General features: G+C 48.9%; 2 protein-coding genes across 3 annotated transcripts in view; one reads left to right on the top strand and one right to left on the bottom strand.

Annotated features, from left to right (window-relative positions):
- The window catches only part of LOC113211525 (uncharacterized), a 24,241-nt gene extending 14,943 nt beyond the window's left edge, over positions 1 to 9,298 (bottom strand). The window contains exon 1 of the mRNA XM_026429918.2: positions 9,262 to 9,298. The gene's annotated coding sequence lies outside the window, so the exon portion shown is untranslated. The remainder of the gene's footprint in view (positions 1 to 9,261) is intronic.
- The window catches only part of LOC113211521 (uncharacterized), a 181,885-nt gene that overhangs the window by 17,396 nt on the left and 149,747 nt on the right, over positions 1 to 14,742 (top strand). The window lies entirely within an intron of this gene.

Below are 14,742 nucleotides of genomic sequence, written 5' to 3'. Positions count from 1 at the left end.
TTTGTGGGGACTGATTTTTTTCCTCTTGTGGAGGGCGGCCCCCCGGCGAGCCACGAGCGAACCCAATAAACCGGGCGAGGCGGGAGGCGGAAGCGAATGGATAGGGCGGCGTCACGTTATGTTTCGGAGGGAGGAAACGAAAACTAAAAAGCGCTGCGCTCAGCGTGCGAATGATGGCGCGGCGAGCAGCGGCAGCCCGTGTCCCGCCCCGACCGTGTCCCGCTGTCCGGCGCGGCGGAGATTGGTCGCCGCCGTTACCACACACTTTGGCGAGCTCCACTCGCCTATCCCCCGCCCCCCCTCTACCTCACTCGAAAAACAAGCATAGAGTCCAAAAGTGTAAGCAATGCTCAATGGGGCGTTTTTTTAACAAAATTAAATTTTAAAACGCGAACTGTAATGTTGTATCCTTGAAACGGGCTTAATAATTTAACCATATGTTTTCAATGCACTAGAAAGTTTACAATTTCGCTCAAAATTAAAAATTATCCAAGTCACCAGTTATTTGCGAATTACAACTGCTCTCCATGGAATGGAAGTATTTATGAGTTGACTTTTCACACTACTGGGTTTTTATGCGTCGCCTTTTATCAGCCTTATCATTATTTGGTAATATGTATTTATGTGCTGCTGTGCACAAATACTGTAGTGCTCGTAAAAGTTCAACTTTAATGCCAGTTTCCTTCTGGTTGAAGTAGTTATGTTGAAATGATATCAACGAATGTAATTCATTCAAATAATTGTTCGTATTTCGGAGCGTGTTTTGCGTGGGAGCCGGTTGTGCTAGGGTCGGGTGGTAGGGGTTATTGTAGCGCAGTCGTCCCTTTGAAATGCGTCGCGGAGCCAATGGCGCAGCTCTGTTGCAGATGTTACCACCCACGCCTGTTGCTGTGGGCAGCAATACTACTACGGACACCAAATCCTGAGGCGAGCTGGGTGGGTGGGTATTAGGATTAAATAGTAGCGAGCGCCGTGGGTAGAAAAGTTGGCAACAGTGCGGGGCCTTTAATGTGGGATTTTAAAGATGGGGAAGTTTCTCGGCTTCGAGTGCAAAAGAGGGACGACCAGCAAGCTCTCAGGAACACCAATGGGAACACCAAGGGGTGTTCCATATTGTTTCGTCAAAATCCTTGGCTGAGCGATGTCTATTATTACAGATCACGTTTTGACCATGAAAATTTCGCGTTTGTTTGTTTGTCTGTAACCACATTACTCGGGAAAAGATTCGGGTACAGACCTGAAATTCCGAGAGTCGCATATTTCTATCGTCGAAAACCAGTGACTGCAACTGTACACTGTGTAAATAAATCCTGTGCCGAAGTAGAGAAAAAGTACAGCATTCCGGTACAGGATTAGGTACAGGATGCTCGTTGCTCGTACCTAATTACAGTAGTGCCCACGAGGCTCCATGTTAAAAATTCCGTTACTCCGTACTTAAAACACCGTACTTAGCAAGTAGAGGATCACTCATGTGAAACGGAACGGATTGACCAATCAAGTATTTGTCAACTAACTGCGCTTTTTTCACACGGTGTATTGCAAACGGACTTGATAGCTCAGAAACATGTGGACTTCACAAAAATTCACTTAAGTAAGTGTCGCAAACCAAATTTGGCTTAGAAAACTACTTTAGTTGTTACGTTTTCCTGTATTTGAACGTGAAAATGAGATTGGTTGTCGCGTAGAAGCGGCACGGTGTTGTCAGATGACCAGGGGGAGGGGGGGGGGATTCTGATTAATGCGGATGAATGCTAATGCATGTTTCATGTGTATAATGTCGAATATGTCGTTTTAATTTCAGCAGAGGACGCGCATGAAAATTTGCGATGGAGTGGAGGGCTGCGAAAAAGGGGTGATGCTAAGGGGGAGGGGGGGATGAGGTGAGTTAATGACTACAAGAAGCAGGGCGGCGTGGCCTGTGGCCCACGGCCCGCCCGGCCCGTTCTCAACAGGTGCCTTATACAGGTGCCTGTGCCTTATACCGCGCGATGATAAAGAGCCGCGCGAGATGAGATGCATGGTGTTGCAGCGGAGCGCGAGCACAGCGAGCACACCTCGGCATTGAGTTAGCTCGTTTGAAAGCTTTATTCCCAAGGAATCTGGAAATGCCTTCCACTTTCCGATGATATCCGTCTGAAAAGAAATATTAGCCAAAAACTTAAACGTGATCGTTGAAGATATATATCAGAATACAATGCACACCGCTGAGTTTTCATAGTGGGTTTTGTTCCTTCACTCTGTGTGTCACATTTTGGACGTGCTCAATGAACAAGACGTCTTGTGTGTATTTTGTTTGACTTTGCTCAGATGGAAAACATTAACATCGGCGTCTGCGCGAGTCGGTTGTGGGTATTCATTATACAATTTGGCGTGGCGATCGCATTCACATTGTTCATTCTTTTCTGGCCTTGCTTACGCGTAACTGTAAAAATGTTTTCGCAAATTGACGACACATATTGTAATTTTTGATCGACAAAATGTGGTTTAGGTTTACAAATATAGTCGTAAAAGTGCAAACGGCAATTTTCAGCCACAAACAAGAAAACTAAACCGATACTTGTTAAAATAATCTCATCATTTCTCCCAAAGTCTTATAACTTTGAATTCGTGATGAAAGGATTTTGCGGTGACACAAATCCCCCTTGAATTTGTGCTACTAATGGGATTCATTATTATAATGATAATAACACTGATATTTATAAGTAATCGGCCGAACAGTTTTTTAAAATAAAAAATAAAACAGTCTCGGATTGTTTTGAAAAGTAGACTTTTATATTCGTTGGTCAAGTAGTGAAATAAACAATTGCTGATGAAAGTGTCCTCCCTGCTGGCCCTGCTGCTCCCCTTTTGTCCAATCCCCTTCGCCGCGCCGAGCCACTTGTCCTTGACCTGGAAACCAAAGCTGACGCAGGGAAACAAAACGGGAGCGTGGAGGGATTTGCGGCTCGCTCCCAAGCTCCAAGCAGCGATGATGATGATGATGATGACGATGATGATCATGATGGCCAATCTTTCTAACTTTGTCTGTTATGCGCGCAGAAAGACACTTTTTTGTGTGCGGCCACGGCGGCGTTCCCACTGCTACCGCTGACTTTTGCTCGCGCAGAAAAAAAAAAGGAGAGATGAAACCGAGCAGTAAAATCCGACGTCGGAGAATGAGGTCCTCATCATTCATGACTCACATTGTGCAGAAGTGGGCGGCGCAATCAGATGCTTACATTACGCGGGTGGAATGAGGCGTTGGGTGATGGCGCTGCTTGTGCGGATGTATTTGTGTGATGTGTGTGTGTAGGGGTTGTGGGTGGGGGGTGGGGGGCATGGGAAGACAGTCGAACGCTCGGTCGGGTGGGTGTGGTGGGAGCTATATACACCTTGGTGCCTGTTTATAGTTCCGTTGCACACCGTGCTGGTTCCAATTTATGTAAATGTATTTGTGGTGGTGAGAACCTGCGTGAAGAGGGAGGGGGAGAGAGAGAGAGAGAAGGGGGGAAGGGAGCGGGGACCGGGGTGACACGCACGATTTGGTTTGCAGGTATTCATGGTGGCTCTTCTCTCCCACTCCTTGAGCCAGTTTGACCCCCTCCCGCTGCCCCCTTTCCCCCTCCACTCCCCCTCCACCCTCCATCCAAGCTCGCATAAGGGCAACACAGAGAGCTCATAGTCCGCCAGCGGAGCTCGTCTCGCGCTCTTCATTCTTTCATTATGACGCTGAATTATTCAAGCGGTGCGTCACTGCCCTCTCCCCCCTCCACATTCCGCCCCTACCTTGCACCCCTTACCCTCCCTCCACTTGCCCTAACCAAACCACCCCCTGCCCCCTTCTCACGGTCTCCTTCCGTGCCCACCATACCCCCCTCCCTCCCTACCCATTCCCACCCCATCCGCGCCTGCCTCCAACACCTTTCTCAGCTGGCCTCCTTGCCCGCTCATCACACTGTCCGGAAAACTCTTGATGGCTATTTCCTTTTGCATATTGCTTTATTCTGTTTACTATTCACCCACAGCTTACTCCCACAACCCACTATGTACACTATGTGCCCATTATAAAGAGAAAACATCTAGCATGTTGTATCCTCTGAATCTACCAATTCGACCGTAACAAACACTGGAAACGCAAGGGTGTGAATTTCGCTCACCTTCAGGTGTGTGAACATTCATTCGTACACTTACGGGGGTAAAGGTTCACACACACACCTTTACCCCCGTAAGTGTACGAATGGATATTCACACACCTGCAGGTGAGCGACATTCACACACTTGCGTTTCCAGTGAAATACACAAAAACTGATGGTGCAATAAGCTCGCGCTTCAAATCTCACGATGTCCACCAACCTGAAACGCTCTTTCATTTTTCTACTAAAAACTGTTGCTGCTGCGGAGCTTGTCCAGCAGTGTTGGGGCGTTAATGATGAGTCTTATCGGCGAGCTGGCTCCGCCCGCCCGGCGCCATTAATTCGATTGCCGACACCATCTCCGGAGGGAGCGATTGATTTGACTCCAGCCTCCTCCCCCACCTCCAGCACTCCAATCGCAACCTCTCTCTCGCTCTCTCTCTCTCTCTCTCTCTCTCGCTCTCTCTCTCTCTCTTCTCCCTATTGCAGACTTCTCCGTTGCCCTCCATCCTGCGTCTCCCTCTCTATCTCTTATATCTTTCTTCCTCGCACTTGGCCTACATAGGCGCGCGCGTCGGCTTTTCGCTGCTCGCGCCGGCGAAAAAAGGTTTCGACTTAATAAAACAAATAGACTGGTGCTGAGGAGCGCGCGGCGCAGAGAGTTGAGTTGCGGAGAGAGAACGTCACTGAGTAAAATGTGGCTATTTCTTGGCCATGCCTTTTCTCTGCCGCCATGTCTTCGCCGTGCTAAAAGACTGCTCCAACTTGATGTTTACTTCGAGTATTATTTACTTAAGATGTCGATTCTGCTATTGGCTGCAGTAAGAAAGGGGAAGACGTCCTCAAATAAATTGATAACTAAACTAAATCACTTCTCGGAAAGCAAAAACATTGCAATCAAATTTTCACTTTCTGTTGGAGCCGATCATGTTTTCATTGCATATCCCCCCCCCCCCACTGTAAAAACAAATGTCTCTTTTTTGAGGGAAAAGGGAAAACTTTGAGACAGACTCCTCAGATTTCGAGGTCTCTTCATAAAATGAGGGGTTTTTCCTTATTCTTTTGAGGGGGTTCCTTATAATCTGAGGTGAAATCTAAAGAGTTTTCCTCAAACATGGGAGGCCCTCAAATTTTTCCATTTTCCCTCAAAAAATGAGACGTTGTTTATATAAACGGTATATACCGTGCATGGGGCTTATAACTTTTTTCCAGACACCGACGCATAGAGAGTCTGAGTGAGTCTGATTCCATCCACCCGCCGTTCGGGTTCTATTTGAACTGCAACAACAAATTACTGCCGGTAGAGACGACGAGGTGGTTGCCGGGAGCGCAGGAATGGTACACCGGAAACAGAACCGGCCGGAGCCGGACGGAACCGGAAGTGGACGGTGATTGGTACACAGGTGCCGCAGGTTCCCACCTCCATCCAGCCCACCGCTGGCCGGCCGCTGCAGTGATTGCGCCCCCGCTCTAAATTATTTGTTAACTCTTTCGGGAAGAGAGTTGTGGCAGTTTCACGTGGATGTGGATAGTAGCGTGCTCCGTTGTACTGCACTGCAGTGATAGCGGCACACTCGAACGGTTTACTATAAGAAAAATTGCCTGATAACTAAAGTTGTTTGCCGTTGTATAGAAACAAATTAATTCTTTTAAAATTTTCGTTTTATTAACTAACTAAATTATCATGATTACGGTAGGAAGGCATTTCGTAATACCAGGAATTTTTTTTAGTCATGCTAAAGAATGCCGTTACACCACAACTATCATTCAAACTTTGTAGCATCCTTAGAGCACCACCCTTGGACTTGCTGGTTATTCTCAATAAAAAATAAATATAAGTAGCCCAAAACTTAGTACTTGCCAATTTCCTAGCAAAAAAGTTTAGAGTGCACTAAAGAGATGAGTTCACTACAAGTAAAGGAGTGACCAAATACGATGCAAATAGAGCGATATTGTGAAGCCAATTTGACGACTCTTGGGAGAGCGATATTATTTACATCGCTCGTTTGGAGTAACTTCTCGCGACATTTTTGGTTACGAATAAGATTCATTTTGAGTCATTTTCGTAAATGTCGCTCGTTTAGAGTCGTTTCTGCGACATTTTATGTTACGAAGAAGACTCATTTAGAGTCATTTTGCAAAAATCGCTCTAACAAAGCGATGAAGTCTATACGTCGCTCTATTCGGGAAAGAAAGGTCACTCTACGTTTTACAGTGTTTCCCTGCTCGAAATGAGTGAGGCAAGTTCCTCGCACAATAGCGGAAAAAGACTATGAGGCTCGACCTACTTGAATGATATTCAGCCCCCCCCCCCCCTGCCATAACACCACGCTTGATTGTGCTTTCCCGAGAGAGAGAGAGATAGCTGAATCTCGTGTATTTGCAGTTAGCACAGTACATTTCTGCTTGTTTGTTGTTTGTGTACCCACACCACCGAAGTAGTCCTCGCCCGTCACGAACTCCTTGGGGGCCAGAGGAGAGGAGCCAAAAGATTGCCATTTATTATGAACGTGCAATAATCCATCTCAGGAGGCGACCCCTAGCTTCCCCCTCCCCCCTCTCGCCTTCCCCCCTTCCTGTTATTTTCCTCCCTGCCCCCCACCCTCTTTCACCAACCTGCCTCGGCTCCCCTCTCCACACTGCTACCGCTGTTGCTACAGCGCCGAAACAAGTGCTCTCCCCGCTATATTCTCGCGAGATGAAAGATTCAGCGGTCTGCCGTCGGCCCTAAATTTCTCATTCCTTATCTTGGTCGCTCAGTCTTATCTGGGGGGCATTAAACTTGCATTCCAGAGGCAGAGACTTGGTGGCGTGCCGACCAGCCGGCGGGGCGGGCTTGTGTGTGTGTGTGTGTGTGTGTGTATGTGTGTGATTGTGTGTGTGTATGTGTGTATGTGCCGCGATGTGCTGTGGCTAGAGAGAGCGAGAGAGAGGGAGGTGGGGGGGGGGGATAAGTCAGGAAGAGAGCTGGTATGTGCATAGCACACACATCAGGAAGACGGCTCTGAACACTAACATTATTCAGCAAATTAGTCCCAATTGAAACACTATATTATTTAAACCTTTGATGTCACGTTGAAACGACCACGACTCATATCAAGTTGGTAAGAATATTGGGTCACATTCAACGGTAGTGATGGAGGTGCCGAGTCACATTCTAATAAATAATGTGTCTTAATATGCTGAGCAGTGTGACACGGCCGATATTTTATTGAATGTAAACGTCACAGTGTTTTAATACCAGTGCTGAACCATTCTTGCTTACGCGGAAGTCAAAATGCAATGCTAAATTTAAATGACGTTTCTACTCAAGATTGTGAACTGCAATCGAAGTCTAAGAAGAAATAAACCAAAGCCCAAGCTTGTTCTCCTTGTACTTTCATCATGTCGTGCAGGGTGAGAGAGGTCGGGCGGGATTCCATAGGCCCGGGCCGTCCCAAGCCGCTCTGGAGGCGCCCTCACATTTGTTACGCAAGGGCTCATAATTTAAAGCTCTGTACGTCGTCTTAATCCGGCCCTTCGCACGTAACCACTTTTTGCACGCCCATTCCTTGGGGATTTGCGTGTACCGCGCCACGCTAGGATGGCTTACATAAGTTATGGAGGACCATCCCTAAACACACACCCGCTCTCACCTACATGCCTTCACACACACTGAACACAGTGGCTCACATGCACCCATTTTGCTTCAGAAACTTTGACTTTTAAAACACGGTATGAAATAAGTTTCTTGTATTTGAAGACCCGGGATCTTATCTTATGGAGAACGCCAATGACATCCAAGACCAGTTCTTGAAACACAAGAAACAAGTAATTTTCACCGTGAAGTTATGTCCCAGTGTCGAAGGTGGACTAGAGTGACTCGCAGGTTGGCCATAGTTTATCTGAGGAAACAGCCAGAATTTGGGTAAATGGGGAAAAAGGGGGAAAACAGATTCTTGACAGATAGTACTTTCCACTGCACTTTCCCTGAGGTAACTTGCCATAACTTGCGATGCAGGCGGCCGCTGGGCTGCTGGTTTTTGACGGTGGTGTGGCGCTGCGTGACGACTCGCGGCCCGCAACGACAGTAGCAACAAAGCTGGCAACGATTCATATCTAATCGTTGCCGTCTTTGTTGTCATTGCCGTCGCGGACATGAGCGCTGAGGGTTGAGAGCAGGTGTGGCGAGGTCAGCGAGGCGCATCCTAGCGCGCTGTAAACAAGAACACTGGAGCATTTCCTACCTTTCTTGAAAAGTCAGTGGCACGGACTTGGAGCGATTTTAGGGTCGCTATTATGGTAAAGGTAAAGGTTTTACGACTTAAATGGGGCGCGAAACGATAATGAACCAGGCGTGAAAGCGCAAAAAATTCCCATTGGTCGGAAACTCTCAAGACTTTTGAACCCGCAGCCCTTTAACTCCTTACAGTCACTGACGTTTTTCCATTTTCACGGGCACGATATTCCCTTTTTGTATTTCCAGTGCTGACTTTTGTCTGAACAACAGCCGACCACGACACGAGCCCTTGCAGACCCGGTAAAAATCCACCATAGGGTGCTATGGGGGCGTCCACTGCTCCTTCGACAAGAAGCGTCCGCAAATGGAGCTCTTCTCCCCGTGAAGCACCGGGTGATTGCGCAATAGGCCGGGGGGCCAAAGGAGCACCAATAACAGGCATTTCCCCCACTGACGCCCCCCTCGTGGTCTTTGATGTCCCCCGGCCGGACGGACCACAGGGGCGTGGCGGGGCGTGGCAGATGATAGGGCCCCGGATGGGGTCCCGGCGGCGTGGATGGGGCACCGGATGGGGGGCGTGATTATTGGTCCGCGTGTAGTAGTACAAGCAGACGACGGCATCTTACGAGAAATCAATTTTCTTAGACTGCACACCTAAGCCGCGCGCATGTACTCGACAAGGATATTGCTTTCTTCTTAGAAAAGCAAAGTGGCCAAGTCGCACTGTAGGTGTTAGGAGGGGTTTAAGTGCATTGGCAAGTGCAATAAAACATAGGAATTTACTGTTTTAGGATTCTTTAGTGCCGTTATGACATTTCCTCTAAACTTCTTTAGCTCCTATGTTCTTCCAGTATTTACTGTACAAGGATAGCATCCTTAATCTAACATATGAGAACACACAATTTAAATGGTCTTATTTAGTTAGCTTACCTTAAGCGCATCTCCAACAATTTGAGGCGACGGACGACTGTAACGTAACAGAAAAAACAAAATGTTAGTTTCGATCTGTGAAAACGCCCAGAAGAATGATTATAGCTCTCAGAGCTAATAATTATAAGCCAAAGTAGTGATCGTCCGGGGGCAATAACTTCCAATTCAAGTGTACACACGACTCCCGGAATCCATGATTCCCGTTGATAACTATTGATTGCCGTCGTGATTCTTATTGAATTCCGTTGATTTCCGTCGTGATTCTCAATGATTCCCGCTGATTTTCGGGCCGGTGTGTACACACACATGATTTCCAGAGTTATTGCCCCCTCGTGATCATCGCATTAGCTTACACTGATAGTGGAAGTGGCCATACTGGCGTGCACATCGTAGTGTTCAACGCTACATGAGTGGGAAAGTTTTTGCGGGTTGTCATTTGATGGGTGAGTAATTGTGAGCGATTTTAGGTGGTTGTGAGGTGGGCGTGTTGTGGCACCTACCCTCCTACCCCCCTCCAGTCCCTCCCCAGAGCTGTGCTTAGTGTGCGAATGCTCTGCGGTACGGGGACGCGTTCGAGCGGTCTGAATACCCGGGATGCACACGCCTGAATGGAGGCGAGTATCCTTCAACTCCCTCGCTCTCACCGACACCTGTCTCAACACACACTCTCAGACATGAACTGATATATTTATTGGTAGCCTATAAAGGTTTTTTACGCAGCAGAAACGATGAGAGTGTAATCAAAGCAACAACTTTTGCCAATTTCGATACCTCATGCAAGACAAAATGGGAGGGAGCGACAGTATCTAGGCAATGTACCACAATATACGAGGTCGGGAAGATCTCAAAACTTAAACAAAAAATCAAGATATTTTTTTTGACAGCGCGTTCACAAATTTCTGAAGTAGTGCTGCACAGTTTTGAGAGTTTCGCAGCAACCCCATTTTGCACCAATTTAAATGCGGCTTCAGCCCGCGGCGCGCGACGTGTGTGGTTGGGAGTGGTGTACGTTTTGCACCAGTCGTAAGCGTGCGGCGGGGTGAACGCGGTGGCGGTGGGGAGAGGGGGCTATGTTAATTGCTACAACTCGCGCACACTCGGCACCCCGGGCCCTGGCAGTCTATTGTCTCTGTCGCTCCCCCCTCGCGCCCGCTCTTCCTCCCATCCGCCTCCCCTTCACTTTTCTTCCACCGCCTGTCCCTCCTTCTTTCGCACGATATTGAAAACAGAAACTGGGTAGTCGGTTCGGTTTACGCATACTGTCGTTTCTAGTAAGAATAACAAGTGAACCCGTAAGGGTGCGGTTTCGAAGTGGTGGAAGTAAAAGTTGTACTCTCTCTCTATTTGTCCTTGTCCAATGGTGGTCGCGAATGCTAACAATGCCTTCTGGTGCGTGCCGCGGCCCGTACGGACGCGTGCGTGCCACTGGCCGCTGCCGCCACCGCGCGCCCCTGTTTGCAAAGCCGGCGGTGGAGGTCGGTTTAATTAAGGGATGGGTGTTTGCAGAAAGAGGCTGTGACCCCGGGGGAAAAAGGGGGGGACGGAGTGGTGGTGGTGGGGAAGTATGTGGAAGGTGGAAAATAGGGGAGGGGGGCTGTGGGTGCCGTTGCCTAGCGGCTGCTGGGCCAGCCAAACCGACATTAGCAGGCCAGGAAACTCGCACACACATGAATCACGGGCAGCCAGTGGAGCCGTGCGCCTGCCGCCCTTCAAAAGAGACCCTGCGCCAGGTCCGGCCCGGCCACTCGCCCGTATTGTGTCCCAGGGTGGCAGTGCCTGTAGGGCAGCCAGCACCCAAGCCTCGCGGGCTTTGTGCGACGACACTTGGAAATGAAATGGCCATGCAACATCGGTTACCTGCGAGCACTTCTGTATTCAAGCGGGACCCTTAGTTCTATTAAATGGGCATAGATAATAATAATAACAATAATAAACACATTCTAATCCCCTGCCCATCTCCCCCACCCCCCTTTTTTCTCATTTTTCTCTTTTGTGCGGTCGCCCTCGACACGTGTGTTTCCTGCTCGTGGTCGTGGGCGCGCTTCCAGCTGCGCGGTGTCGAGTTCCGACTCATTGTGAGGTATCGTGTCCGGCCAATCACGTTCGGCTCGGCTCGGCTTCACTCGGCTCAGGGCCGATCATGTTCCGAGTGACGGATAGTATGGAGCCGGGCGCCATGGAGTGTGTGACGGGTGACAGGTGTGCGACGAGGCTGGGTGGGCGCCACAGCAGCACCGTCCGTCTCTTTGCGCCGTCACGCGCACCCCCCTCGCACGCGCGGCGCTCTTGGCTGCTGCAGCCGATGGGGTGCGAGAGAGACGGAGCGATCGGGAGAAAGGGGAATATGTGCGAGCTGGTGGGACAGAGATTGTGTACCAACTGCCCGACAGACTACACTGTGAATCTGGGGTGTCCTGTCCAGCAGCGGTGGGTGACAGAGTCGCCTAACCCGCAAAACGAGACGACTTATGTCGACTATCTTCTGGACACCATTTTGGTCTACCAGGCAATTAAAATGGGCACAATGAGTGGAATGCCTATGTATACAGACAATGCAATTGCTCGTATTGCAGTGTACTTGTGAGCGCTCTGTTACCCCGCGCCTCTCTTTCTGCCTGCATCTTCCATCCGCCTCCCATATACGCGCACACGCACCACTTTCGCTCTCGCCCCCCACATCGCAACTCTCCTGCTGCTGCCAGACACTAATTCTCTGTAAAGCGATACAAGGGGTCGAGGGGAGGGGGGTCCGGTGTCAGACTAAACTTATGAACCGCGGAAGGGAGGGGAGCATCTCACGTGCCGGGCGGGGCGAAGAAGGTTTGCGCGCCGCCAGTGACACAATAAAGTGAAGTGCTGGCTGTCGGCGATAACTTGGTGGAAAGCAATCTCATTAACGTCTCTGTCTCTCTCACTTGCCCCTTTCCTCATCCCCTTTTGCCTGTCCCGTTCCCACTAGATAGCTTTTTCTTTACCCAGAATTGCGAAACTTGCAAAACACTATGCCTTTCTTTATCTTCTTCGTTTTCGTCTGGCCGAATAAACTGTCATCAGTATAAGCCAAAGTGACGTGAGTCATAAAAATACAGTAAAGTATGTGTTTACACAGAAAATTACTTGATTACCTAATAATTTGTAAGCAACCTTGTCGACACATTTTCAGTAACATTTTGTTCTGTACCGGCGTTCTTCACTTTTTCTATCATTTTCTTGTCCTATACCCTCGTCCCTGCCTATTTATTTTCGGATCAGCCCCTAAGTCGGATCAACTCGGTCTTAAATGGGTACTCCGATCGCTCCACTTGGTCGAGTTGATCATACCTGTATCTGGCCATCATCTAAGAGGTGAATGCTGTTTATTTAACTAAACTTGAGACAAATTCAAGTCTGTCAACCAATTGAAAATTTTGTAAATTTACGTATTGTATTTGTAAATAGGCTGTGTGCGTGGTAGGGAGGGAGGGAGGGAGGGGGTGGGCGCAAATCTGGCGGTGCAAGCCTTGTCTCGCCAACCCCTCCCTCTTCGCAGTTTAATCTGCTTTCCCCCACGGCCTCAACCTTGTGCCCTCTGCATCCTGGAAATGTTAGGCCTACTTGTACTACTTTTTCACATGGGGTAAGGGAGTCTCGCCCCAACCATGTTACAGGCTTAGGGAGTAAGGCTTCTCCTCCCATTAATACGGCATTGCCGGTAAGTGCCCTGAGCCATCACTTATTAAAGTGGCTTTAAAAAATAATGAGCGCAGCTCCCTTGGGTCAAGTTGCCTTTTTTGCCACCCTTCTATGTGTAGCTCGGGTGACCGCGATTTTTCTCTTTCCTGCCACCTAAAGGAAATTCTACCGGATAATTGATTCGCACGGCAAACTGGAAATCCGAATGTTCCAATGGAATTTTCCTCAAAAGGCCGAGGCCAGATAAAAGTAAAGACTCACTCTTTATTTCCAATTCCCTTCTCTGGTTTGCTGTGCCTCCTTGTGAGTGAGTCACTACTTCTCCCCACGTTGGTCAACCAAACAGTCGGGGCAAAAACGGGAACGGTCTTTTTGTCCCGCCGCCATCAACCGCAAGCAACCGCGGCGCACGTCACGCAAGGACAAGCACAAACCGTGTGTCAGAGTGTGTGTGTGTCGGTGTGTGAGTGCTCTGCCCTCCCGACTCATTTTACGGCGGGGGAGTGACGCGAAGTGTTGACAATCTTGCGCTGGCTTGTACGGAGTGTTTACATCGTCGCTCTCCCCTCCTCCCCCCTCCTTTCCTCCCGACCCCCTGCCTTCTCCGCAATTTCTCTTTCCTCTTACGCATCATGCCATTTCCTTTCCTCTGCTTGCCCTTGGTGTGATTCCCCCTCCCGCCTCCCTCCCCCCTCCGGAAAAGGAGTTTTCCCTTTTTTCCAGCTCCTTCCATCCCGCAATTTTAAAGGACAAATACTCGTTTTCTTCTTTCACGCAATACCTGACTGTTTTCTTACATTAAAGAAGTCTCACAGGACTGTGATTTACTTTTCATTTTTGCACGAGAAAACAATTACTTTGCGGGTCAGTATGGGACATTAATGTAAAAATCGATCCACACGACCAGTGAAGACCTTGTTACTGCATTTTATTACAGTCTATCTGGCCTGACCCGTCGGGCTAGCGGTCGGCCCGTGCCCCGTGGCCGTGCCCCCTGGATCCTGGTGCGAACCGAGCCTGACTTTATCGTCATTTTATAACGTCGTGAAAGTGTCCCTTCGGGTGCAGCTGGTGACGCCGTGATGGTCGCACCCCGCTTGAACCCTGTGTGAACCCTACGAGCTCGAGCATCAGCTGCCACGCACCTTGTGGGTCAGCAGAGCAGAACTATGGTAAAAAAGCAAGGCACTCTTTCTTTCTCTCCACCAGCTTAAGGAAGTGATTCAATTTCCACTCGTATATGGTGCATACTGCAGAATCTGTAGAGTTATATTGGCTTTTGAAATCATGCTGTGTGGCCAGTTTTTTCCTCGCCTCGCTTTCCCTCTTTTACTTCTGAATGGAAATGGCCGACTTTGCCTCGGGCATTCGGCCGCTGCTCTCAGAAGAGAACAATCTCACTCGCAGAAATAATTAAAATTAAAATCCTGAGCTGAGCGGGGGTGAGGGCAGGGGGGAGGGGGGGGGGCAGAGTCACAGCGCGCTCGGGCTGCGCACTGCGGTGTTATGGTGGACTGTGGCTGCCTCGGAAGGGCGAATCGTTTTACCCTTTGAACATGAGCATACTTGGGCTTTACCAAAGAAGCAACGTTCAAGACTGTAAACGTTTGCAAACATTGCCTATGAATGATGAAACAAAATCATCATCTGGGTCGGTACGCTACGCTCCGCAGTTTGTAAGGGAAATGGTCCCCCCTTGAAAGATTTGTTTATATAACTAAACATGTGTTTTTACGTTCAGTAATTAGTATTCGTACGTGCAATGATTAGTTACGGGTCCCCGCTTGGCAGAAAATCTGCTTGGTTTCG

The sequence above is a fragment of the Frankliniella occidentalis genome, unplaced genomic scaffold (genome assembly GCF_000697945.3).
Source record: "Frankliniella occidentalis isolate FOCC.00 unplaced genomic scaffold, Focc_3.1 Scaffold26, whole genome shotgun sequence".
In the NCBI taxonomy this organism is placed as follows: Eukaryota; Metazoa; Arthropoda; class Insecta; order Thysanoptera; family Thripidae; genus Frankliniella; species Frankliniella occidentalis.
The sequence above is the reverse complement of the archived record's forward strand: the minus strand, read 5'-3'. Positions and strand labels throughout refer to the sequence as shown.